General features: G+C 38.7%; 1 pseudogene; it reads right to left on the bottom strand.

Annotated features, from left to right (window-relative positions):
• LOC113350997 overlaps nucleotides 1–27,199 on the bottom strand; it is a 76,686-nt pseudogene that overhangs the window by 8,451 nt on the left and 41,036 nt on the right.

The raw sequence follows: 27,199 nt of genomic DNA, 5'->3' as shown, positions 1-27,199 counted from the left end.
CTGTTTGAAAGCATAGTAGAAAAAATGGAACACAAAGAAACTCTGCTTTTAGAGATAAAATCCCTTCCTCTAGCTCTTGGATGTGGAAATGTATCTACAAAGGAATAATTTTAGTTGAACAAAACAGTATTTAGGAAATGGGTGATGGAATGAAAGTCAATATATGGGAGGATAAATGGATTTCTGTTTGTGTGTTTTCAAGAATATAAGAACCCGGGACGATAAGAACTCGTATAATCCTAGTTAGTAATTTTGCGAATCATTCCCGAATAGTAAATCATATTTTCATCATGCATATCCTATAATCTCTTTTTCTTTTCAACATGCTTAGTTCGTCTCTATCTCTATCCTGAGAGAGATCATCTCAGGATCCTATAATCTTTTTTTGCTGATTTGTCTCCTTCTTTTGCTGTCTGAGTTTCCTCTACCTCTTCCTAGTCTCTCCGTCTTAATTAACCTAGGACGTGCGGCAGAATGATATGTTTTGCATGCAACCTAGTTCTGTCTTGATTTGTCAAAATTAATTGTGGCTTTCTATCCCTTCCCTGGTGGTCTTTTCAACAAAAAAAACAAAAAAAAAACACAAAACCAAGCTTATGCGGGTCCCATGACTACTCTTGAAGTCGGATCCGGGTCGGACTCTCCAGACCCGGTACCAAATACTGATTCCCCATCTTTATATGATAATAATATCTCTATTGCAAGAAGACTATCTTTCTCTTCGCCTTTTTGGGGGGATTCTCTTGAATCCCTAATTTCACCTTCTGTTCTAGTGAGTCCTGAAAGATTCTTATCTAGGAGAACCTCTATTTATATATAAAAACAAAATAAAACTGTTTGAAAGCATAGTAGAAAAAATGGAACACAGAGAAACTCTGCTTTTAGAGATAAAATCCCTTCCTCTAGCTCTTGGATGTGGAAATGTATCTACGAAGGAATAATTTTAGTTGAACAAAACAGTATTTAGGAAATGGGTGATGGAATGAAAGTCAATATATGGGAGGATAAATGGATTTATGTTTGTGTATTTTCAAGAATATAAGAACCCGGGACGATAAAAACTCGTATAATCCATCCTCAGTTCATCCGAGTGAGAGACTGATGCAGAACAAGGATAGTCACACCTGACAGTTACAACTTTCAGAAAATATCTAATAGTTATTTTCAGTTTCTAGTTTCAGTTTCTTATCTTGTGTGTCTAATGTGTGTGTTAGCTTCCTATAACTACCTACTAGTATTTAATCTTAGGATCCTGATTTGTAAAACGTTATTGATGATTGTTATTTTAAAAGGAACTAGTTTTCTGTTTGTGTATTTTCAAGTGTTCTATTTGTTGTTCTTGTGGATTCAAAACACAAATATCTTGAGATTATACCTTGTGTGCAGGATTCAGAACAGTGTTTTGTGGATTCAAAACACACCTTGTGGATTCAAGGCTATTTCTTATCGTTACCGCTGCGTCAATTGGATTCAGAGAAAGGTTTGATCCTTGTTTCATGGATTCTAACAATGATGGAGATGGTGGCAACCGCTCGACTGGAGATGTTCGGGAGAGTGCTGCGACGTTAGGGCAGATTGCTAACACTCAAGCACAAATGATAAGGTCCTTAGATACGTATAATCTATCCTCAGTTCATCCGAGTGAGAGACTCGGGTCTAACTCATGTAATATACGAAACCGGGATGATAAGAACTCATATGATCCATCCTCAGTTCATCCGAGTGATAGACTCCAGTCTCACTCGTGTAATATACGAAATCAGGATGATAAGAACTCATATAATCCATCCTCAGTTCATCCGAACGATAACCTCGTGTCTAACTCTAGTAATCTTTGAACCCGAGATGTCGAAATCCGATAGATATCATATTCAATTCATCGAAATAAGAACCTCTGTTTTAACTCTAGTAAACTTTGAACCCGAGATGTTGAAATATGATATATTTCATCTCTATTAATTAGAAATCTGACAATATGAAATATGATCCATATCTAGACGTGGACTAAAATATACACGACATTTATTAATATACTTGGTCATAATGAAGGTTGTTAATACCCTGAAAACACGAATTGAGTTTAGCAAAGAAACACAAACTTCATGATCTATACGAACAAAATAGGTTTATGTGAACCATTGGATTCTTAATCCGTATGAGACACAATAGATGGTTATTGGCCATCGATTTAGGGAGAAACCCTAAGTGTCGCGAATAATTCCCTAAAGATTCACAGTAATTACAACCGTTGCCACCAATATAAGCAAACCATAACCCTAATTATCACTTTTACCTGATGTATCCCCTCTCTCTTCATCAGTTCATTTGCAAACGAGAACCAGACCAGCCAAAATATCTCCTCCTTTCTTTGAACTCCACCATTACCAACCATTTAAGCCCTATTTGACAAAACCTCATTAAAATTCATTATGATTATTAACCTTCAACATCTCTCAATTGTGCAGCAGTTATGTTTGATTTTACAAAATCAGCAGGTACAGTTAGGGTTTTTATCAAAAAAAATTTTCTCTTCTTGATTTTTTACTGGTCGATTTTCTTAATGGGGGTTTAACAATTATTTTTTCTGGTTGGTTTACGGTAGATCGAACATCTTAAGTTGCAGTTCAGATCTTCTACAGGTAGATCTCAACATCTTTAGTCGCAGTTCATATCGGGTATACTTGATTTTATTCAATTTAGGTGATTTTTACCTTTTGTATAATACTGATGTTAGGTTTGGCTTGTTGATTTTAACCAATTTTTTTTTGTTTTTGGTATTTTTATGCAGATGCATGGAGTTAGGTTTCAATATGGGATTTATCGGTTTGTTTTTAGGTTAGTTACTTAAATTGAATGACTTGAACTTTAATTTGATATGAAAGTTATGTATTGGTGTGATTTTTTTTTGTTGTTGATTTTGCAGGTTGAGAACCTAAAGAAAGAAAATGAAAAAGAAAATGAATGTGAAGATGAATAGAGAACTAAGTTAGGAACATGGAAACACGCCCAACTCAAGCTGAGAAGAAATTGAAAGACTCCAATTTGAAGCTAGTCAATGTAAGGACTTCAACTGAAGCTGAGAAATTGATATGGAAGTTGTGGATTGGTGTTGATGATATATATTTTTTGTTTGTTTGTTGTTTTTGAGAAATTGATATGGAAGTTGTTACCTTATTGGAAGGAACTTTGTAACTACTAACTAGTGGCCAGTTTCCTGTTAGACCTGCATATGTATATACTTCCTTATTGGAAGTATATATACCTTATTGCTATATATACTTATTGTGTGATGATTGTTGAGTGCCCATCATATAGTAACGCGTTCACCAATATATGAATTATAGAAAATATACTATGGTTTTTCTGCTAACAAAGGGGTATCTAAATATAATTTTGATGGGTGTTTGACCCCCTTTGAGATGGTAACATTTTGAACATTATGTATGCATTGGTTTTCTTAGAAAACTATGTTGAAGAAGTTGAATTATGGTAGATAAATACCTTTCTATATTTTATGAAAATGTATGTTCGTCTGATTCGGGATGTATTTTAATAGTTTTGTTTTGGATCAAACCTAAGATGATGGTTTTGTTTATCGTCAGTTGTGCAGTATGAAGCTCGCTGAATACAAAGGGAGAGCAACAAAGTAGCAATGGAGAACTGCGATATTGTTCGTAAATTTATACTCTGAAGTACTATCCTGCTGCATTGCACTTGCACAACAACTTCAGTTACTACCAAGTAAACTGAACAGAAGATAAAAGGTATACTAAATTACCACTCATACACATTGCTCTAAATAAACTTTTTTTTACCATAATACTACAAGAGAAAATGATTGATTTTACTACCACTCCAGTTACATATTAGTCCCATGTAGAGCAGAATACTTCTTCCGATTAATCAATCTCCTATTAAGTGCATTATTCTCAGCTATATAGAATTAACACATTTGACCAGATCATTGTATGTATGGTGTAATAGATCTCCAAGAGGTGGCAACGGCGTAACTGGAAGACCCAACTCAGTTGTTTCCTTTCTTAATCTACGACCTTCTTCAATCGAGTCATACCATTCCTCACAGGACATAACTCCATTGGCAGAAGTATCCAGATTTGTTAAAGACATACTTGAAGAACCCTCATCCGCTGGTTTTGGTAGGTTGTTGGTTTGTTGGTTGCTTTGACGTCTTCTTTTTGAAGGAATTTTAGAAAAACATTTTTCCAAACATGATTTGCTCTCTGATCTTGAACCCATGTGATCGAAGTGGGTAGTTTAAATTGTAAGAAATCACTCCTAAGGGTTGGATGTCATATATATATGTATGTATAGAATTGTAGACCGAGAAAGCATCTTCCTACCTCACTCATATCTAAGTTGTTTGATTTTTCTTTTGTTTATAATTTTTTTTTCTTTGTTATGTTAAATGACTCACCCATTTGCTTTGAAATTTGAATAAGCATTTACTTCCCAACTCCCACACCCCCACCTGCTTTGACTTAAAATAAAATACAGGCCGCCACAATAATTTTTCCCTTATTGGACCATTTTTATGCACAATTTTTAATAGTGATAGAGGTAACGGTTTGTCCCCTTATGGCATGGAGGTGCTGTGGCTAATGTGATGAAAAGAAATTGGTTTTCACTTTTCAGGTACAAATGAGAGGATTTGAAGGGAATGTTGTCAATGTGTGTAAACATTACCCAAGAATGGGACAAGCTTTAAATTTGCTTTTTTCTTCTTCCTTATCTCTTTTTTTTTGAAAGGTAACACAACCCGTAAGCTGCCAGCAGAAGACTAATTGGGAAACGTGAAAAAAAGAAACAAAAAAAAAACTTTTTGACTAATTGTAATTAGTCAAAAACAGCTTGCTTTTTTCTTTTCAGTTACACATGAGAGGTGAACATGAGAGGCGCCAGCTATATTTAGTTGGCATTAAATTCTACATGTTTGCCAAAAAGTATAAATGGACATCATTCAGATTCGTTTGTGCTTAATAATCTCTAGGGTAAAGAAAATCATTGTTATTAGGTACATTTGTTTACAAGTTTTTATCTCAAATCATCTGAAAACAATGGCAAGATCCTCTCAACAGTCTGACGTAACCTCACTTAATTCAACTGCCCGAACAAGAAATCATATACTACCATATATGGGAGGAATGGTGTTGCGTCGGATGGTGATGAGTTTGTTGACTCTAAAAAACCTATTGCTAAGCGTGTAGTAACTAATTTCCACACAACAAAAAACGGTAGCCAATTCTGTAAGGAGTGGTTTGAGTTAGTAGAGGAGGATCGCCAGTTACGTGAAGAATGCAACAGGTTAAGGATCTCAGTCCCGGAGTCATGTATCATTCCTTATCATGGAAGCGGCGTATGGATCAAGGAAGAGAATTTTGGACAGAGTTTGTTTCAAGATCTTGCCCTTGTTGAGCTGATGAATGGTGCAATGAAGAGCAATATTCGAAGGCACAAGAACGCAGAACTTGAAAAGAAAAGTGATGAAGAATGGTTTAAGATAATGTCTGATTAGTTTATTTTATATTTGAAGTCCTTTTTATTAGGTACGATGGAACTGTTTTTACTTGTAGGTTATCCTAGTTATGGCTATATAATTTTCGTTGTTTCAATAAGAAAAGTAAATGAACATTAGCACGTTTAAAAGAGTGCATCACCTAGCTACCAATCACTAAAACAACATGGTAGTAAATGATTTTTGATTCTTGTAATCAGTTCACAGAAACATGCCAGTAGAACTTACAATTAATAAACATAAGATAACTAAGGAATTCCTTTTTAAAGGGTAATTCCCAAATTCAATTACAAAAGACCTACTTTCCGAAATTTAAGGTTTAATATCAAGTCTGAGAAAAACTAATTTACCCTGAGGATGAAAATATGACTAAATCCACTCTACTAATGATGCCTCCTAAACTATTTCAAACAAACATAACAAGGTAAGCAATGTCAGCAACCAAAATCACTCCAGTTCTAAGCCTTGGGACAACGTTTGCTGTTAGCATAATGCCCTATCTGGTGACACCTTGAACAAGCTCTTTTCTTTCTAGGTTTTTCAATGGAAGACCTTTTCCTCTTGATGCTCCGACGACCAACTTCTGGTGTAGTTTTTGGAGGAAGCACCACCCGTTCTGCCACCTCCGCTGGGACATCCCAAGTTTCTGGGCTCAGTACACTATAGATTTTAGGTTCATACATAGATCTCCAAACCGATGTTTTATAATATTACCCACAAAGGCCTTCTTCTTTTATCTTATATGTCTCACACACTACAAGTACGTGGGGACACGGAAGATGCTGATAGTCAAACACTTTGCACGTGCAAGACCTTCGGTCAAGATAGACGGTGTGCTGCTCTTCATAGTCACCCTCGTCCACTTCATATTCGTCCCATCGACATGGCAAGCCACAAACCTTTTTTCCACAGCCCACCGTTCTTTGATTATATCCCGTGCATGTTGACTCAAAGGATCTTGCCGATCACGAGATAGTTGTCTACGTTCGCATAACCATTCCATAAGGAACCTGCGAATGTAATCGACTAAATTACAGATTGGAAGACCTTTAACATCAGCTATTCTTGAATTGAAAGTTTCACAGGCGTTTGTAGTCATGAGAGTAAAACGACCTGTTCTAGCCTTCACCTTGGCCCACATTTCCGGTCCAAGATCCACTTCAGATTTTAAAGCAGCGGGTCTCACTAAACCTAGGTCTCTCATAGCAAGTTCATACTCATCATTGCTAAACGCTTTTGCAGCTCTTGTAAATGCCACCGAAGCCGTGGCGTTGTGGTAGGTCTGTTTGATATTTTCTGCAAGGTCAAACATTACATGATTGACCTATAAGTACAACATGAAGCATGCATATATATATATGTCTGAAATGTATCATACAACAGGGTGGACAACAAAACTTGTTTGGACTGTACATATATGCAATATGATGCTATTGATGCTACAAAACATGTTCTGCCACCTCCGCTATTTCTTTCTACTTTGGCTATTGCAAGTATAAGTTTCAGCTCCCCCTTGCTTTTGAAAGTGTTACCCACACATAGATCATTGTACTTCATATCCTTCGGGGGTTTAGGAATATCCAGAACCGGCGCTGGAGTTGTTGTCACATCATGAAGACTTCGGAGTTTCTTGGCTGATGGAGTCATTACTGGTTCAAGACATCTCCTAGCCTTTGGACCACTAGTACTCGCTGAAAAAATAAAACATTCAACATTAATGTGACTATTTGGTCAGGAAAAACATAATAGAAAAGTACAATAACAAGAGGGACAAATAAACGTACCTTTAACAACACCATCTCCCTTGATGGTTTCATTCTTGGACTGATAATCCTCACTGGAACACGACGCGAGATTGTTAAGAGGGGTCAAGGAGTGTGGGGAAGCATCTTGGATCCGCTGTAATCTCCAGTAGTTGTTTTGGGAGTCACGAGAGGAATATCTACTTTTACTTCTTCTCCATATTTGATTGTGTAAAAGCTTGGGACTCCACATGTCTGGCCAACATAAAAAATCAACATTTCTTCACTAACAATCTTAATCCTTTCCTTAAATGAGGTTCCCGGGACATCTATGAGGCCATACACATCAAAACAAGGTTTGTGCACGAAACCTAAAACATTCATTGCTCTCTTCTTCACATCCTCAAAAGTGTACTTATCAGGTACCCCCGCAAGATGTGTGATACCTTTGTAGTCATCATTACCTTTTTTGTGCACCCATTTACCATTGCAGTGGATGAGAACAGCTTTGCTTATCATTATGGCGACGACAAAGTAGCAACTGCATTTCACAAAACATAACATACTATCAGTTATAAGATCATCCTGTATCATGAACCCTACATAAATTAAGTAACCAAACCACAAAATTAAAGATAACCCGTACCTCATTTCACTGTAAACTATGTAAATAAACATGGATTCGAATCCCCAATACATATTTAAGAACCCTAACTTTGAGTTTGAAATTGAAATTAACCCAAATTTAATATCGAATTTGAAAGAGCTAAAAGTTAAGCTCACCTATAGATCATTCCTTCTCTATCTCAATTGGATGATTTGCTTTCATCGTGTAGCATCTGCCATGAAAAAGAAAAAAAATATGAAAGAAGGAAGAAGAAGAAGATGAACCGCTAAAAAAAGAAGAATGAACTTGGGTGGGTTATGTAAGGAAAAGAGGGGTGTAACGGGGGTGTAAGGAAGGTGAAGCGTTAGGGTCCCGTCAAACGGTAGGGTCCCGGCTTAGATGGTCTTGACCCTAGTAAAAATGTTATCACTTCGTTCATCCCCGTTTTCACCTACATGGCACCTACGTGGTCGAGTTGAGAAAAGTATTTAGAAAGGTCCTGACCCAGGTAGAGAAGGTCCTCACCACGTTCGTTCTACTTGTCATCTACATGGCGCCTAGGTGGTCAAGTTAAAAGGTCCTTATACTAAGGTCCTGACCTCCTTCAAAGGGTCCAGAACTTTCAAATCTTATTTAATTCCATTAACAAGATTATTTTATTCATAATCCAAGAATCCAGTATAGGGTCCAGTTAAAGGGTCCTGGAACTTGACAACAAAATATTAACAAAAATTATCTTATTTTAATATTATTTTCTATTAGAAAACTAGAGTGGGTCCAAAAAGGTCCTGTCAGGAGTCCAGACCCTGTCTAGGGACCCTAAACAATTAAATACCATTAAAAAAATGTGATTTCCAAATTTTTATTTCAAAAAATAAGATTTTTTTAAAATATGTTAGGGTACAGTAGGGTGTCCTGACGTTTTCATCAGGACCTTTGCACTGAAAACCATACGAAAAAACACTTACTTTAAGTTTTGAAAGTTGGAAATAATATTAAACAATTAAGAGTCCTCTAATATCAGGGGCAGAAATGTCATATAGTGACACTTTTGGTAGATTTGGGTTTAGGATGGCACTTTTGGAAACACATTTCCAAGAGTGGCATTTTTAAGAATTGAGCCGCAAAGTGACTGTTTGGCCAATTCTTGAACATTTGGTACAAACAGAGAATCACCTAGCTTTGTCAAATTTGGTGTCTCCATGAATTTCAAATACAGCTTTTCTATCAGATGAAGAACCAACTTCTAGAGATTATAGATAATGGGAAGATGGGTTTTGGTATATGGGGGAGATGAGATAAAGTTGAAAATGAAATGGATGAGTTGACTCTCAAAGGCATCATTTTTTGTCTACGATTTCTACTTTATTTTATTCTTATAATACACCAAGCCTACCCAAATCTAAATGCCCAGGGGAAAGAGCTGGGTTCCACAGACGCGGACACGACACGGAAGTGGAAGCAATTGAGACAGCAAAAGTTTCTGATTAATCACTCGTTAGAGACTATGTCAACAAATCCTTAGTCATTTACTTACTATGATATACCGCAATACCAAGTACAAGCAAAGCAAGTAGATTTTCTAATCAAATATCAACAATGTCTTCAAGAGCAAGAGGAAGAAACATAGAATTTGAACCCAACTTTGACTTTGAGTCAAGTGCAAATATCAAGTACTGCAACAATATGCCTTCATTAAAACACCAGTATTAGTTACACTAGCGGGATATTGGCTTCATCACCCTCTCCTATCCGCATGGAATCAAGGAATGACTTTTCGTCGAGTTTACGGGAAAAGAATTTCTTCAAATAATCATCATACACAATTTTTTTGAACAAGGGAGTTGTCTGTGGTGTGATCATGCTAGGTATTGGGCCTATTTCTCTATCTAGGTTAGGGCTATGAAAGGTTGCAACTGATAGCCTCTCTTTTGTTGAGTTTATTGTTGCGCGGTGCTCCACGCTACGGTATATGCCATTACTCATCATCTTCCACAAGAATGCATCAAAAAAAGTTATGGTCAAAACTCTTTATGCCCAAGAATTGGATAATTCCATTTTCAGAGACTCTTTTTACCTCCAAAATATCTCCAATGTTCACCACAATGGCATTAGGTAGTGGTTTAATGGGAAACCACAGCTTTTCCCTTCTAATCTGTAATCCATCTACTTCATTCAGTTGAAGGAGTATCATCAAACCACCAACATCGGAATGTGGTGTTAAGCCTATGACTTGCTCAGGTTGAGGGCAAGGAGGATGATAATTCACCTTCATTGATTGCCACCCGTCTTCAAACAAATCTGCCATGACCCTTGTCTCGATTTTTAGAGACTTTCCCATCAACTCAAGGAGAGTCATGCTTAGTTTATTCAACCCCAGTGAGTAGGATTCAAATGTCTCCCTGTATGAACAAATGAACTGGCCGGTTATGGAATCTATTGCACTTCAATATGTTTTAAAATTCTAACCTATGTTCGAACGGTGGTACTAGATTGACACAAAAGAGAAAGAAGAAGTAACCTGAGAGGTAGAGGGAGTTTTGGAAATAGCCGAGGCTTCCTCAAATGTCGAGGAAGTGTTTGCATGAAGAACATATCCAATCAAGCTTTTGTTCTTCTGATTGAACAAACCCATGTCCAAATCCTTCCATATCTCCTTCTTCCTGCCAAAACTTTTTCTTCTCATCCATTGGGAGATTGAAGAAACCTTGAACTTCTGATTTCACTTTCTCCACCAATAAAAAGTCAACTCCATGGTTTACCACCTACAACCATAAAACTCTAATTACTTCTTAATCATGAATAATACTTTCGTGCAATACCGATACTACTTTGTTACCGCAAGGCCTGTAGATACCAAAATATGGATCGCCATGTGGACATAGGAAGACGTGAGAATCCGGACTAAAGATCCTGTATCGTGTCACGAAAATCTTCGTCAGTGACTTGTCAAATCAAGTCAGATTCACCATTATTGACAAGTCGACGAGGTAAAATCTATGTGCGAGATAGTGTCTCATCACAAAGTAAGCTCCGAGAAGAGCAAGGGTTATGAAGATCCGTGTAGTACCCTACAAGATATCTGCCGCGAAGTAAAAAAGGACAAAGTAAGATTACTTAGCCGAAAAGACAATCCACGAGATAGATAAATTATGGAGCAAGAAAAGAGACAGGTGTTCCGACAAGTCCATGTGAAGTAAGCGAAAAAAGGGGAAAAAATTTATGGAAAACAGTCTGGGCGAAGTGTAAAGCGTTACTGCGAGAACGCGACGAGATAAAATGAGCTAAATAGAGGTCCTTGGGAAATGTATAAGGGATCAGATTTTTGGAGAATGGGAGAGTTTAACCTAGGGGAGAGATTATGATTTCCTTGTATTCAAGAACTTGTATCTTTGTTACTTTGAATGATTCATCAATAAATATTTCGTTGTTTATCTTACTTATTATATCTTACATCTTGGTTACTATTACTTTAGGTGTACTACTGGGTTTCCAGTGGTTACATTTTGGCGACCAGAAACAGGGAACTTAGATTGGGGATTCATCCTCATCTAAGGAGTGGAGAGAAGCTAGAGTTTTAGGAATAATAGATCTTGGCAATACATCTCAGCTAAAGTTGTAGGAGTAAGAGATTTTAGCGAACATCCCTTTTTAGGATTAGGTTTTAGAGAAAAACAATATTGAAATCAGGGAAAATCGATGATTAGAACACCAAATCGGGCGGCACACATGATGGCGACGGTGAGAAGCAAATGATTAGAGGACAAAAGGGGAGGAAGAATGGAAAGAGGACGAACATCGTCTGCAAGGAGGATCAAGAGGTTGGAAGCCTTGAAGAAAGGGGAGAAGGGAGAGACGCCCACATCAGATGAAAGACGAGAAGTCACAAGGAAAAGTAAAAGCAAGTAGAGTGTAGAGGATGAATCCATGGAGGAACCAGCTCAAATCGTGAAAGTCGGGGCTATTACGAAAGGGGAAACAAATCGAGAAGAAGTGGAGGAGAACGATGGTGATAAAGACGTGATATCTAAAGAATCGAGTAAAACAACTCGTCGAGATAAGGGGCGAGCAAGGTACAATCCGGAATGGCAAGCAGGAACGGCAGAACAAGGCAGTCAGGCGAAACAAGAGGAATATGAACGTGGCAGTAAAATGAAGGTTGGAATCTCTCAAGAAGAAAATACTAGTTCAGAAATGATAACGAGTTCATCTCGGAAAAGGACCCTGTTCGGGGAAGAGATCCCCTACGAAGGTTATGAGGAAGAGGACGAACGAAGAAGGTTGATAGAAGGATACGATCGGGAAAGAAATCTAAGGAGGTTGTTAGTGGAGGCGAGAACAGAAAATCATAAGCTAAGATACGAAGAAGGAAGAAGGCGTATGGACCACGAGAAAGAGATATTGATGAATCGGTAAGAGGGATTATGGAACACGAAATCTTTCGAGAGCTGCGAATATTGAGGATTCAGAAGGGAAATTCACAAAGGGAAGACCAGGTGCAATGGATGGAGAAGAAGGTTATGATGGCTTCCATGGTGAAAGCAAGATAAGAAGGAGAGCTGAAGCGGGTTGACCAAAAGAGGGAAAAATCCTTGCAGAAGGATCGAAAGCCTCAAAGTGGTAAATCCAAAGGACACCAGCTGAGGAACATAAATCCGACGAAGCAAGGAGTAAACGCTCGGACAAAGTTAGAAATCCTAAAGCTTAATGCAACTGTGGAGAGGATATGGGAGGAAGTGATATTGACTGAGGAAATTCCAACACCACCAAATTTGGGAAGAGAACCAACTCTTAGGAAGAGTCATGAGTTCTGTAGATATCATAGCTTTCATGGACATCATACCAACAATTGCAGGAGCGTTAAGAAAATCATACTTCGCCTCATGGAGCAAGGAAAACTCGCACATTACGTATAAGGTCGGGAGCTACCACCGGCACCACAACATTATTATAGGGACTTGACGGGACAACATCAAGTTAAAACAAACCAAGGAGGGAAGACGTTCGGCTGCAATTCTATAGTGCATTCGAAGGAGGATTTCCTCAACTTTCAAGATAATGTGCTCTCAAGGATATACAAGGTGGACTATGAAGGGAATGAAATATTGCCAGTAGAAAAGAAGGATCCACTATAGGAATGGAAAAATCGAGACATACAATTTTCGGCACGGGATGCACCAAAAGGAGGGGCTCAACACATGAATTTATTGGTCATCACCTTGACCATGTGTAAACATTTTTTGAAGGAATAAAGCCAATGAAGAATGCGGGTTGTAGACAAAGTCTTGGTAGATATGGGAAGTTCGGTAGATGTCCTCTTCTACCATACGTTCAGAGCCTTGGGGTATGAGGATCTGACATGATACCATCGGCATATACACTTTACGGATTCAACGGGGTGGAAACGAAACCAAAAGGCGAGATATGTATGAGGATCCTCGCAGGAGAATTAGAAACAATGGTTACCGTTTGCGTGGTGGATGTGGAGTCACCCTAAAATGCCCTTATGGGCCGACCGTGGATCCATGGGATAAAGGGAGTCGTGTCAACCTATCACCAATTATTACGATTCCCCATGCCCAGTGGGATTGGAGAGATACGTGGAAGTAGCAAGGACGCGGAAGAATGTGATGAGAATGACATTGAGAATTACGAGGGAAGATTGAATAGGAAGAAGGAACGAAATAAGAAAATGCTTGAGTTGAAAAAGGAGGACGAGTTAAGGGTATACATGGCAAGAGCTAAATAAGGATGGTCAATACCCAGCGAGATACCAGAAGAAGAAGGAGAGCTTGTGAAACAGATAAGGTAGCCGACGCCATTAAGAGAATCGGTCATGAACTTTGCTGCAGTAGAACCAATAAAGGATGTAAAATTGGGGACAGACAATGAACCCAAGAACAAAAGATTGGGACGACAATGGACGAAGAAGAAGAAGTGAGGCTGGTTGAATTTCTAAAAAAATATGGCGACATATTTGCGTGGAGTAAATTCCAGGAATTGATCCACGGGTGGCATGCCATAGATTGGAGCTATATATATATCCGACAATCAAGGCAATCAGGAAACAAATAAGGAAGATCGCCACAATATATCATGATCAAATCGATAATGAACTTCAAAAGATGATGGAGGCAAGAATCATAAGGCCAGCAAACTGTCCAGACTGGATTGCGAACATGGTAATCGTGACAAAAAAGAACAATGGAATAAGAATATGTATTGATTTCAACGACCTGAATACCGCATGTCCCAAAGATAGTTTTCCCCTACCAAATATCCCACAGATGGTGGAATCAGCATCATGGTATAAAAGGTTGTCATCCATGGATGGATATTGTGGATACAATCAAATACCCTTGGCTGAGGAAGACCAGGAACACACGGCCTTCTTCATTCCCAGGAGGTTGTACTGTTACACAAGAATGCCATTTGGATTGAAAAATGCAGGGGCAACATATCAACGGATGGTGGAGAAAATTTTCTCCAAGTGGGTACATACGAAATTAGAAGTTTACGTGGATGATATGTTGGTCAAGACAAAAGATTCGGGGGATCATGTGGAGGACCTGGGGAGATCTTTGAAAAGATGAGGAAATACAAAATGAAGATAAACCCAATAAAATGCATCTTCGGGGTTGAATCGGCGAAGTTTCTGGGACACATAGTTTCACGAAAATGCATAGAAGTTGATCCAGCAAAAGTCCAGGATATACTAGAAAGGCCCTCACCCGCGACCATAAAATATGTACAAAAATTAAACGGGCAGTTAGCAGCTTTGGGAAGATTTATCTCGCGGTCCTCAGACAAATATAAGATCTTCTTTGACATTTTGAAGAAAGGAGAAAAATTCGCATGGACACAAGAGTGTGAAGAGGCGTTGAAAGGTATAAAGGAGTACCTTATTAAATTTTCAATCTTGCAAAAACCAGAACCCGGAGAGGAACTGTTTATTTGTCTTGCAGCGACACCAAACGCTATTAGTGTTGTCTTACTTCGGAACGATGAAGGAGTGGAGAAACTAATCTTTTACCTCAGCAAAACCCTTAATTCCGCAGAGAAAAATTATCCAAATATTGTAAAATTGATACTGGTATTTTTTTACACGTCACAAAAGTTACAGACTTATTTCCAAACCCACAAAATTAAGGTCCTTACAAGAATTCCTATAAAATCAATCCTGAAGAATTCAAAGAGAGTTGGGAGAGTAAAAAGATGGAATACCCAGATTGATCAATTTCAGCTAAATTATGAAGTACATACTTCTACTAAGTCACACATAATAGCAGAGTTCCTCGCTGAATTTCCTTCGGGGGAAGACGAAAGCATATGGGAAATGATGGATGTAGACGACAGTCGGCCAAACCCTAAGGACTTGTTACAGGAGAATCATCCCAAAAGGTGGGAAATATTTTTCGATGAATCATCAAACAGTTGTGGAGGAGGAATAGGATAGTATTCACTTCTCCCACAGGGATCTTGATAGTTTTCTGCTTTCGGTTGGAATACAAAGAAACAAATAACAGGATTGAATATGAAGCAGTGGTACATGATTTAAGGATTGCGATAGAATTGGGATTATACGAAGTATGAATTACCAGTGATTCGCAGATAGTGGTTCGCAAAATTGAAGGAAGATATAACGCAGTTGATCCGGTGATGCAGAGATATCAACAACTCGTGAAAGAATACTTAATGAAGATATGAAGCCTTATTTGGAGAAACATAGGACGAGATAATAATAGACATGCAGATGCACTTGCCTTTATAGCCTCAATGATTTAGGATCCAAAAATCGGGCATATCATGATTGAACAGTTAATGCAACCCTCAGTAAGCAGAGAGGAAAGGGAGTCCCAAGTAATGATGATAGAAGAAGGGGATGTGGAAATAAGCGATGATAATTGGCGAGCCCCCATTTATAACTATTTTATGAAAGGAGATCTCCCGCGAGATAGGCAAGAGGAAAATAAAATTAAAAGCAAGTCCACGAATTACGAGGTGCGAGAAGGAATTATGTACCGAAGATCGTATTTGGGTCCAATGATGAGATGTTTGTCGCAGAAGGAAGGGACATAAATCATGAAATCAATTCACTATGGGGATGCTGGTAATCATAGCGGAACCAGGTCACTAGCTCTCAAAACCAGGACGCAAGGGTACTTTTGGCCATATATGCACAAAGAAGCGAAGGATATCTCAACAAGGTGTGAAGCCTGTCAAAGATTTGGGAAAAGGATACATGCACCATCCACGAGCTTAAACTCTGTATTGAGTGTATGGCCCTTCGCCATGTGGGAAATAGATATCGTTGGACCGCTTGTAACCCGGACAAAGCAAAGAAGGTACCTGATAGTAGCAACAGATTATTTCACGAAATAGCTGGAAGCCAAAGCCCTACAACACACGAGAGATGGTCACGTGTACGATATCATCCTAGAGAATACTATTTGTAGATTTGGAATACCAGTTATGAATGTTTCAGACAATGGGAAACAGTTTGAAGGAGAAAATGTAAGAATGTTATTTAACGCATTCAAGATTCAATCCGGGAAATAAACTCCGTTATACCCACAGAGCAACGGGCAAGCGGAGGATACAAACAAGACGATAGCAACAAGGTTAAAGAAAAAGTTGGACGGTCATCATAAGGGATGGTGTGAGCAGATCCTAAACGTGTTATGGTCATATAGAACAACCAGGCGAGATGCAACGGGAATGTCACCTTTTTGTTTGACATATGGAGCTGAGGCTGTGTTGACCGCCGAAGTCATCCTTCCAACCACGAGAAGAGAAGCATGGGAGAAAGGGCTAAACTTGGAATTGATTCTATCAAAGTTGGACGACCTCGAGGAAAACAGGGAAGTTGCGTTACAACATATGGTAAATTATCATCAGAGGTTGTCAAGGGAGTATAACAAAAGAGTAAATCCCAGAAGCTTCGTACCTGGAGAGCTTGTACTACGAGAAATACCCCCATACCAAAGGGGATCAGGAGGAAAGATAGATCCTACATGGGAAGTCCCATATATCGTGAAAAGGGTAGTTGGCAATGGGGCATACGAGTTGGCAGATTGCGAAGGAAAGGACATAGATGAAGAAGGGAATATAATATATGCTAAGATCGAGAGTCAAGATCGATAGCTGAATCATCCCTGGAATCCAGTGTATATCAAGAAGTAATACCCATGAATGTAATTAATAATACAGAAAAGGAAATAAATGTGTAGAATTGAGTTTATTAATGAAATATTTCTTCCATAATCAACTTATACAGGAGCAAGGTCTTTTAAATAAGCAAAAAAAACTCACAACATAACTAAAGAGAAATAAGACCTCACATTAGGAGGAAAATAAGATTCACAAAATAAAAAGTTTCCCGGGAAACTTAAAACCTTCGCCTAGGAAGGATGAGAATCCACGGCATGAACCCTAGTTCACATGAAAAGTGCAAGAGGCAAGACCTAAAGCATGTCATGAACAACTCTCAGAGACATAATATAGAGGAAATAATAAGACCTATCCACTGAGGGTCCCTTTTTATAATGGCCTTCAGTAAGGGGTGCAGAAATATGACCAAGGTGACGACGTATTCAGTTGAGCTGCGGGTGCCTGGGACGTCTGTAGCGTTACCGGACATGTCCATATGGAAAGTATTGTCTACTATGCACTCGATCCCAATGAAACCTCACTTGGGGTGTGACTTCGTAACCCCAAGCCATATCGGCGAAGGTGATAAGAAGCCACGAAAACAACTGACTGTCGTAATAACTGGATGGGAGGAGACCAACATGCATGTCAGGGTTAACCTCCTTGAAGGGGAAATCAGGAGGAATATAAATGGATGGCGCCCTCCAGATTAGGGAGTTGTGACCAAAAAAGACGGCAATGTCATGTGGCTAATGTTCAAGGGAATAGCTAGGCCTGTCGCATTGTCGCGGAGAAAATAAAAATAAATGTTAAGACGAGGTAGATAGATTATTATTCGCAAGGATAATAAGCGTCTGATACTTCTTCGAATTAAGATCCTTCATAAAGGATGAGGCACAATAAGACCTTAACTAGGAGGCGCAATAAGACCTGGTAGAGTCACAAAGAAAACACAAATTTGCTCAGACCCAGCAAGGAAGTTGAAACAATAAATAGAGAGGACTAAGCATGAAATATGGCTTGCGCAACATTGTCTTGATTATATAATGCTCAATAAGAACAAGAGGAAAGTATATACTTTTATAATTTATGTTCTTATTCAACATTATCCTCACAAGAATCGGTTTTCCAAAGTATATACTTGGTACGAAAGCAAAGGCACGAGATAGAGGAAAACGAAAATACATTAAAAATATTGTCTGCCCCTCAAGATTGGGAGCGTCCATCCAAAGTGAAAGCTAAGGTTACAACACTAGCAAAGTTCAAAAGGGTCATGCATCCTCGCGGGAATCATCTTTATGATCCTCGTCGGTTTCGGTATCCTCGCGGGAATCATCTTCACGATCCTCGTCGGTTTATGTATCCTTGCTAGTAGGAGACAATTCATTAATGATAGGAAATGATTCTTTGGCAGAAGGTTCAGGCTCATCATCATAAAATTCTTCAAGATCCAGAGAAACGCGAGGAATGCCTTGGGAATCACATAACTCATTAAATAGCCTGACCTTCTCGTCTTGAGGATTTCTGAGAAGACGCTTTGCAATCAGGGTTGTATCCTTCACCATCTGATCGAGATCCTCATGAAAATACTGAACGTCCTCTTGAAGAGTGGATACCTTGTTGGAAAGACTGTCCTTTTCAGAGGATAAAAGAGAGACCTGATCCTGCAGCTCTTTCTCACTTCCTGAGAAAGACAGTGCCAAAATAACAAAGAAAGGGAAACTCACGAAAAAGATCGGACGAGATTTTCCTCTCTTCTGTGAGATGCTCCTCTAAGTGGAGAATACGAGCGCTATACTTTTTCATCAATTCACGAGACTCCCGAAGCTCCACGAGATGAGCCATGCTGCGATGTTGCTCCTAAAGATGAAAGATCTGCTTTAAAAATTCCGCGAAGTATTACAAGGGGAAAACAAATGATTAAACGCATGTTAAAGACTCACCAAACCCATTATGGTAGAATGTTGCTTCAGAGAGAGATTCAAAGAAGCATTCAAAATAAAGGATTGATCTTCAGCCAGAAAATCGTTAAAACTAGGAGAAACCAAAGATTTGGTAGCCTCGGATCTTAAGGAAGGATATCCACGAGTTGAAACAAAAATATCCCTTTAAAATTTTAGGTTAGGAAGAAGATTAGGCTCCTCCACTTCGGTAGTTGGCCGACCACCTCTAGACGAAGTGAGCTCGGGATAAGGGGCACTACGCGAGGGGATAGTCTCGCAAGATGAGAGAGGATACTGAGAGGGATCAGGGAGAGGTAAGACTGAGGAAGGGACTTATGACAGGCCGTCCACATCCAAGCCGTGACGACAACGCTGTGAGGTGCGAAAGGTGGGAGCATCGTCCTGAAATCCACGAAGTTAAGGGATGATGAGAGAAGAAGAAAGCAAATTAAGGAAGAAAGGGATACCTGGTCAATACTAGGAGGAACCCCAGAACGTTGGTGTTTCCTCAAATTCTTAGCAGGACCATCCGATGATTGAGGCTAATTCTCTTGAAAATGGGAGGTTATGAATCAACGAAAACAACGACCAAAAGGGGGGACACGGGATACGAACCTATGCGTGAACTGACTTTTTAGAGCGGTCCTTCAGCATACCAGGCGGGGGAAGAGGATACTGAGGCAGGAACAAGGACATTAGGAAACAATAAAATAAAAGACAAGGAAACTGAAGGAGGATAAGACTAACCTCGTTGGGCATCTTATGCCAGCGAAATCGACATGCATCATATACAACGAGATGGGCATGTTGAGGGAGAGGACCAGTGCGAGCAGCCCTATTCTCGTCGAGACCCCACACCAGAGGGCCTTCGGCTATCAAATGAAACATTATCCAATCCTCATCACTAGAAAGACGAAGATACTTGTTTCGTTTCGCACCAATAGGATCCACATCTAAAAGAAGGGCCTTGGAAGGATCAGCCAAAGTGTTGCGAGAAAGCTTGACGCCCCACTCCCCATAGGCTATCGCGGTCATATCCTGGACGGTGTAGTTCGCAGAGAAAGATTCAATGTTGTAATCCGCAGGAACGAAACTTTGCACCAAAAGTGGAATCCGGGAAGTATTGTCTTTAGACCTTCTGACGAATTCATTAGCAAAACAGATGGCATTTCCACTCAATTGATGAACACCTTGCTGAAGCTTGACTAGGATTTCATAAAAAAGAGGTTTCTTCGGATCATACAAAGGAAAAGAAAGACCCGCTCTCAGTTGGCCAGCGGTGATCAACATCCTTGTAGAAGACCAAGTTTCCGTTTGAATCCATCGGTAATTTAATTCCATGAATTTGGTTACGGTAATAGGAGGAGAAACGGAGGAATGAATCGCCGAAGATAGAGAAATACCCAACTTCTGAAGATCGATTTTAAATTCCTCATAAGTAGTAGAGGTAGTAGGACTGGGACTTTCTTAGGAGCCATTGGAGGAGAACGAAACGAAACCTAAGTTTACAGAAGGAATGAAAGGGAAGAGAAGAAGGTAAAGGTTATAACGTACTGAGAAAAGGGGTATTTACAGAGATGACTAGTCAAACCAAACTACCCACGATCGAAGAATACGAATCGGTAATTAGCGGTTACACGAGAAAAGGGACCACGTGGAGAGCATTGATGGGGAGGAGTGGCGGTTACTTAACTTCAGACGGTTCTTATTCTCCTTTCCCTACGATCGAGAAGAATAAGAAAAGGAAATATGTAGATACCAAAATATGGATCGCCACGTGGACATAGGAAGACGCGAGAATTCGGACTAAAGATCATGTATCGTGTCACGAAAATCTTTGTCGGTGACTTGCCAAATCAAGTCAGAGTCACCATTATTGACAAGTCGATGAGGTAAAAGCTATGTGCGAGATAGTGTCTCATCACGAAGTAAGCTCCGAGAAGAACAAGGGTTATGAAGATCCGTGAAGTACCCTACAAGATATCTGCCGCGAAGTAAAAAAGGACGAAGTAATATTACTTAGACGAAAAGACAATCCACGAGATAGATAAATTATGGAGCAAGAAAAGAGACAGGTGTCCCGACAATCTCATGTGAAGTAAGCGAAATAAGGGGAAAAACTTTATGGAAAACGGTCTGGGAGAAGTGTAAAGCGTTACTGCGATAACGCGACGAGATAAAATGAGTTGTATTCCATTAGGGTTAGATGGCCTATAAATAGAGGTCCTTGGGAAATGTATAAGGGATCAAATTTTGGAGAGTGGGAGAGTTTAACGTATGAGAGAGATTAGGGTTTCCTTATATTCAAGAACTTGTATCTTTGTTATTTTGAATGATTCATCAATAAAGATTTCGGTGTTTATCTTACTTAGTATGTCTTAGATCTTGGTTACTATCACTTTGGGTGTACTACTGGGTTTCCAGTAGTTACAAGGCCAAAACTAATTCATATTCATTTGCATCCTAATTCTTACAAGTGATAGAAGGAAATTACCATACACAATTATAGTTGGAATATGATACATATATATATACCTGAAAGAAAACCCATTCTTTGCAAGCAGAGTGAAGCATCTCCAATTCGAAGTCTCCAATGACGGGATCTGGAGGCAGTAATTTCTGCAAATCGATAACAGGTAAAATTTGATCTACCATACACATACCAGAGACGGTTGTCGACGAGTCCTGGTCAGTGCGTATGTATCGAGCTGGAACTTCTGCAAGAGATTGTTTGGCTAATTCCTGAACATTAGGTACAAACAAAAAACCACATAGCTTTAATGGTTTTGATATCTCCATGAATTTTCTAAATAGCTTGCTAATCAGTTTGAATAACCTCCTTTTCCTCTGTATCAAAACATGAACAGAGTCAAGCTCTATCTGATGATTCGTCTATTCTTTTGCTGTTTTAATTACTTTGGACTTTCTAGATCAGAATATTATTCCACCCACTATTTTAATCGTCTCTTCTTCAATGGAAGGCAAGCACCATTTTTTTAAATAAAAATAAATAAATTTTAGATTAACAACAACTTCATAAAAATAAAAAATCAAAGAAAAAGAAACCGAAAATGGATATCTTGTCGACCCTGCTTGCTAAGTGGCAACTAGCGGATTGCATGCGGCTCAACACCCTGCTTGTCAAGTGGCAACTAGAAATTGCATGCGGCTCAACACGATGATGATATGCCCACCATCCACAGGATGGTAAACCAGTGGGGGTGAATGACAATGATAATTGATAAGAGTGTCATGATATGTCCAAGTCGACATTAATCTTATGATTCTTATCTGTAACCTCAGATTGCTAATTGTAACTAGCTATTCGTATGGATCTTGCTTGTCTTCTATCATTTTCATATCCCACAGTAATAAATCCACAAACAAGCAAGATACAAAATCTTAAATGTAACCTGAGATTGCTAATTATAACTAGGGTAGGCATGCCAAAACCTATTTGGCCCATAACTTAACCAAAAGTAAGATGGAGCTTATTTAAGCAAGCATCAACCAAATAAAAAGTCATTCCTACTACTTACTGAGATTGGGGAAACCACAAAAATCCCAAATGCAGAAATCCCCATCCTTTTTATCCACAACCAGGGGACATCATTTATGTCCATCACTTACAAAATTTCAAATAAATGAGTGAAATTGAATAAAGATGAAGCCATTTGTTGGGTTGCTTCCTCCTCCTGATTTCATGAATGACTTGTTCTATTGAAATGAGGTTATTAACCAGAAAGAAGGCCTCCATAAAAAATCAAACTGATTCGATTCTGGCAACTAAACATGTTAGAAAAGTTATGCATCTCCTCAGCGAATGTCAAACCAAAATAACTAACTTACCTGTTCTTTTAGCAGCAAACATGGCGATAACTCACTTTCACTCGAGTAAATTAAAATAAGTAGGTGAACTTGCCAATCAAATATCAACATTGACTTTTAAGGATAAAAAGAAGAAACAAATAAAACCAAGAAACAGGTTATGTAGTGCACAAGATTTGGTTTTTATCCATATAGTGAATGATGCAGCTAAAGAATGCACAACAAACGTACGGGATATAGGAACATCTATAGTCACAATCCATAGGATACTAGAGTTCGGCAGCGACATTAAAATACAAAATATTCATAAACATAAATTATACACGCGGGTTATTATCTTCGTCTCCTTCTCCTTCTCCTACATGAGGAATGATTTTCCGTCAAGTTTACGAAATAATTAGTAATTGGGTCCTAGATTTTGGTATGCCTTTGAGTTTGGTCATAAGTTTGTACGTTTTAGAGTTTGGATCGTTTACCCGTTAGTCAACATGGTCAAATAACCATTCCATTATAAAGTTGACCTCGTTTCAGGTATTTACATCTGCTCCTCTTCCTTCCAAATTGTTGAAACCCTTTTGACTTTGTTGAGAAACAAATCCCTTCTCTTTCCCTGAAACCCCGTAAAGACTTTTTTTGGTCTCTTTATATCCATCAACTTGCGTTTCTCGTCTCAGATTCGTCTGTGAAGGTAGAAAATGTTGCATCAGTAAAATTGAATCTAAATGTCGTTTGGGTTCTTGGATCTACATTCAATATTTTTTTTTTGAACTAGAACTGTAATTAAATTATGGGGTTTGTTAATTTAGGCAGGGAATCATTGGTATCATGAAGACATGGGAGATTATTAAAATCATTAGGAGATGCTTCTCTCTTTGTCATTTAGTTCCAACCCTCTCAAAACCCCAATAATCTCTTCTTCTATTCAGAATTCAACAGATCTCTCAAATTATTCCTGTCTCAACTAATCCGTTAAAATCAATGAATTAAAGAATTAATTGTCTTGTTTTCTTTTGATTTTGGATCAAAATCATATTGAAAAGGTTTGATTTTCTGTGAATGGTTTAGACGAAGAGAATATAAACGTTTAGATGATGATAATATAAACAAGATTAAGTTGTATAAGACTACGAACACTTTGATTGAAAACGGAGCAACTGATTATGCATTTGTATTTTAGCTTTCAGTAACAATATATTAGTGTGCCCGCACGAAGATCAGTATTGAAAATTCCCTGAAAGTTGATGAGATAAAATTTACAGATCAACGGTTGGGATGAGTCGGTGGCAAATATGTAAATATAACTACCAACAGATGTTAACTCTGTTAACGATTGACCAGTTGACTAACGGGTCAACAACCCAAACTCTAAAATGGACAAACTTACGACCCAAACTCAATGGCATACCAAAATTTAGGACCCAAATACTATTCTGAACAACTCTTCTGATACACAACTCTTCTGAACAAGGCAGGTGTCTCGGGTGTGATCAAGCCAACTATTGGACCTGTCTCTATACCTAGTTGAGGGCTATGAAATGTTGCAACTGAGAGCCTCTCCTTTGCTGAGTTCACTGTTACTCGGTGCTCCACACTAGTGTAAATCCCATTACTCATTATCTGTTAAAACAAAATGTAATAAAGAATAATCAATGCTCAAACTTGAGAACGAGATCCAGAATTTTGTATATATGCATGCCCCTACACAATTTTAACTCCTGATAAAAACAAAAACAAAAATACACAATTTTAACTCTATTTACCTGCAAGAGGTCTCCAACGTTCACTATGAATGCATTAGGCAAAGGCTTAACGGGAACCCACATATTTTCCTTTCTAATCTGTAAACCTTCCACTTCGTTGAGTTGAAGGAGGATCGTTAAACCGGTAGCATCTGAGTGTGGTGTATTTCCGAGGACATTCTCTGGTTGAGGACAAGGAGGATAATAATTCATCTTTATAATTTGTCTCCCATCAACTCCTCCATGACCTTGGCCTCGATTTGTAGGGCGTTACCCATCAACTCAAGGAGGGTCATGCTTAGTTTACTCAACTGCAATGAGTAGGATTCAATTGTCACCCTGCATGAAGAGATAAATTGACGGGTTATATCTTTTGCAACTTCAGACTTTTTTAACATTTAGGCTATGCTTGAGTGGTGCAGGGTATATATATCCTACATAAATTGACATGTACACGACATACTTTGGGATCAACATCGATCACAACCCTCCTCATCCCTCGGCTTGCTATGGCCTAGCAATACTACAAATATCATGTATAAATCATATTCTCAATCGGAAAGCCAAAGACACAAAGGAGTCACCTGAGAGGTAGAGGGAGTTTGGGAAATAGCCGGGGCTTCCTCATATGTCTAGGAAGAGTGTACATGGAAAACATATCTCCCCAATCAAGCTTTTGGTCTTCTGATTTGACATGGACTTGTCCAAATCCTTCCATATCTCCTTCTAACTGCCAAGATTTCTTTTTCTCATCCATTGGGAGATTGAAGAAACCTTGAATTTCTGATTTCGTGTAGGGGCAGAATGTGGCACAAATAATTTGTTAGTTTGCGAGATTCATCTATTTCCTTAGCGTGCGGGAAGCGTCAGTACGAGCGTGCGATGGTGTCGCATGTCAAATCCGAAAATAGGGGAATATTAGTTGTACTCCACTACATCTTAGCTGTCATCCACTATGTAAACACCTATATAAAGAGAAAGGTATGAGAGAGAAAGTATTATCAGGAAAGGGGGCACACTTTAGAGGAGGACACATTTATAGAGAGAGAAAACAGAATTTGTATTATTATTATCTCCATCTTCTTCCTTCACCAACTTAGAGCTCCAAATACTCATTAATGGAGTCTCAATGTAATCCAAATGTAATTTCAACAATCATAGTGAACCCCGTGGATGTAGATCACATTGATCGAACCACGTAAATCTTGTGTCTTATTTTACATTTCCATCATTTTTATCTTCATTTTCATGTTAAATAAGTTTAGATCTAGAAATTGTTAAAGGGTATTAGTTGTGGGATCTCCACCAATAAAGTGTCAACTCCATGGTTTACCACCTACACCATCATAAAAAGATCTAATTTGTTAAAGCCAAGAAGTACCTCATCGATACCCATGAACATCCTAATTTTTATATACCCACCATAAAATCAATTTGGACGCAAAAATAATTGGAGTTTCATATATCTAAAAGAAACCCCATTCTTTGCACGTTATTAAAGTCTGCGGGCATCCAACTCAAAATTAATTGGCAACGAGTGGAGCGGCCCTTCCCTATTATATTTAAGTTAATTATGCGGAAATTAGGGATGTGGGACTATTGTCCTTTCACACACTCCCTCACATGTAAGGCCAGTCATTCGGCCTAACATGTGGACCTATGCACGTGTGGGTCATGGGTGTGCTGGTGACATTCGGTCACGGACAATACCTCACGTACAGGTCATACGAGTGACCAGTCATTCGGTCACGGGTGTAGATGTGCCCACTCGGGTCACGACGGCCAAAATACGGCCTACATCCCGCGTACGGGCCTAGCTCTGATACCATGTTAAAGTCTGCGGGCATCCAACTCAAAACCAATTGGCGATGAGTGGAGCGGCCGTTCCATATTATATTTAAGTTAATTATGCGGAAACTAGGGATGTGGGACTACTGTCCTTTCCCACAAGCAGAGTGCAGCCTCTCCAATTCTAACTCTCCGACGATGGGTGCTGAAGATAATAATTTCTGCAAATCGATAACATGTACCTTTTTATCTATCATAGATAGACACAACAGAGACATCAGTCAAAGGTTCACTACACCAAAATCAGGATTTTGTAACAGTGCAATATGTCAGGGTTTATTTTTCAGTCACAGATACACCTGTGGTAAGTCCTGCAACAGCTATAATTGTTATTAAATTTTGTATTCGTGATAATAATTAGGAATATTAAATTCTTTTATTAGTCACAATAATATTTGTTGACAATTTTACAGACAATCACAATTATAATTCAAAGTGACGGTTCCACCCAAATATTTCACAACATCTAAAACAACCCCAAAATTATAACACTTTAAATTTTACTTGTCATTAATTTTCCCACATTTGTACAAACTAACAATTATATTTCATTTCTATAAATCAAAATACATTTTTTTTTTAATTGACTTTGACATAACTGCTTCTTCCGAAGATAGTGAAAATTACCAGACTACCCTTATCGGAATAAGTGCAAAAAAATTCCGAAGATTGTGAATATGACCAGACTACCCTTATCGGAAATAAGTAAAGTAAATACTACAGATTGTTAAAATGACCATATCACCCTTAATGGAAAAAAGTGCAACAAAATATTATGCAGACTGTGAAAATTACCAGACTACCCTTAT

The sequence above is a fragment of the Papaver somniferum genome, chromosome 2 (genome assembly GCF_003573695.1).
Source record: "Papaver somniferum cultivar HN1 chromosome 2, ASM357369v1, whole genome shotgun sequence".
Taxonomy (NCBI): domain Eukaryota; kingdom Viridiplantae; phylum Streptophyta; class Magnoliopsida; order Ranunculales; family Papaveraceae; genus Papaver; species Papaver somniferum.
The sequence above is the reverse complement of the archived record's forward strand: the minus strand, read 5'-3'. Positions and strand labels throughout refer to the sequence as shown.